Raw genomic sequence first — 2,175 nt, forward strand, 5'->3', positions numbered from 1 at the left:
CCAATGGTCACAACAAGAAGAAAAAAGTATCTTCCCTCATGTCCATGGATAGGAAAACACCAAACCATATACCCATGTGAAGTCTTATGATGTCATATAAACCCCTTGCCCATCAATTTCTGGCACCCCTGTAATTTTATGTAAGTCATATGGTCCCATTATGGGCCTGACCACCTTATGAGTTTTAAGAAGGGGTTACAAAACAAGGAACTAAGTCCAAATTTTTACCCTTTTCTGAGGTTACAGTGTGTCCTACTAATTTCCATGTAATAATTACATATACAAATATACACACACACACGTGTTTACTAATACAAACACATATACACATTCTCACAATTTTACTCACAAGAGGTCAGTATCAACTATGCATAAGGCTTTTTCGTGGGTAATTAGCCTTGCTTTTCTGTCACTGGCAGAGTCCTTGTTCATGACCTTATTTTACTCTAGTGCTAAAATGGAGTCACTATTACAGATACCTTTTTCCAGACAGGCATACAAAAGACATGATTAAAAGAAGATCTCTTTCTTTTTAAACAAAAAAATTTACTCTCAATTTTGTTCTCTGGGCTGTTTTTTAAGCTCAATCTCATCAATAAATATTACAACAGCAGGTGTATTTCAAGCTTGCAGCAAACCAGAAGATACTTGCTGATTCCACTGTCACTGCAGACACAAGGGTTCAGGCTTTATGTCATTTTACAAGATTGGTATACTATGTATGTTATACCCTCCAGCAACCTCTTCTGTTTCTTTTCACATATTGCCTTGTAAATCTTTGATAATCAGATAATTTTGACCTCTGATGCTCTCTGATGCATCTTGAGAATGCTCCAATGATGCATCTTGCATAATGATGCATCTTGAGAAGGTCTGAAGCCATAGTGCAAATGTCCAGAGGAACTGATGCACTCTCCCTCCTCTTCAGGAGGCCCTTGTGCAGTACAATCCAAGCATTTTACCTGCTGTGCAAGTTAGCTGGTGGGAGGTTATCTGTACTCCTGCAGCAATAAGAAGTTTAGAGCATAGAATTAGGAGTGATGGGAAAAAGACACTTGAATCAAAAGGACAACACGATGGCTTCTACCATAAGGCTACAGGTTGAACTCCACCAAGGAGAAAGGAGTGCTGTCATCCATCTCCCCCCGATGGATAGTTAGTGGCCCAAGGAAGAAGGGCTAGAGCACAGAAACCGAGTTATCCTCCAGCAACTAAAACTGAGAATCCCCAATGGCAGGGTAGGGAACATTTCACTGTTAGAGCAGGTAATGTCTCTCCTGTAAATAAATGGAAAGATATGGACATAAGGGTAGACGTATACATAGAATCATAGAATCATCAAGGTTGGAGGAGACCTCTAAAACCATCAGGTCCAACCATTAACCTGCCACTCCACTGTTCCTAATTACGTGTCCACAAGGAATTTTAAATCCAACAAGAAAGCTACATTTATAATTAGTTTACCCTACTTTCAAGGGCTTGACTTGTTCCAGAACAAGAGCCTGTACACAGCTGAGGGAAAACATGTGTTTCACTTCGAATGCACTGCAGCTTGTGCAATATCATGAAGATATCACAGAAAGTTCCAAAGCTTGACAGGGATGTTATCTTCTCATGACCATTAACGGGAAATATTCTTTATTAATCACTTTCTGGGTTTTTTTGCAAAAGGAAGTGACTATGCATTTTGCGTACATAAGAAAACCACAAGCAATATAAATTACCCTCAATGTCCCTGAAAGTCCACTCAGATATTCCAGCTTCCTTAGTTCCAGTTGTTCTGATTGCGCTACATCTTGTACTATGAAAACCAAAACAAAACCCCCAGAAATTTGGCCACTAAGAGGACAAGCAGTCCCAAAGATTCTTTATGGAAAGAGGCAGAGCTAAAGGGTGCACAGTGAATGAGGCAGAACTCCTATAAAACAAAACAAAAAACATACAACATCCCATCACTAAGGATTGTCACAGCTTCACATTTCAGAGCATTTCCTAACTTTTCCATACACGACTGCAACTCAAATCCACCACACTGAAACTGCTCTAGCCCTCTAACTCTTTCAAGCAGTGTTTGTTGCTACTTTGGCAGCAGTGTGGTCTGGCACCATAAAACCTCCGTGTCTGGTTAGTTAAATACTCTTAAGCCTGCTAAGCAACAGAAATCACAAAAGGGAG

General features: G+C 40.0%; 1 protein-coding gene across 1 annotated transcript in view; it reads right to left on the reverse strand.

Annotated features, from left to right (window-relative positions):
* GRAMD4 (GRAM domain containing 4) overlaps nucleotides 1-2,175 on the reverse strand; it is a 49,843-nt gene that overhangs the window by 28,808 nt on the left and 18,860 nt on the right. The gene's annotated exons all lie outside the window — the stretch shown is intronic.

This window comes from Acanthisitta chloris, unplaced genomic scaffold, assembly GCF_000695815.1.
Source record: "Acanthisitta chloris isolate BGI_N310 unplaced genomic scaffold, ASM69581v1 scaffold8122, whole genome shotgun sequence".
NCBI lineage: Eukaryota > Metazoa > Chordata > Aves > Passeriformes > Acanthisittidae > Acanthisitta > Acanthisitta chloris.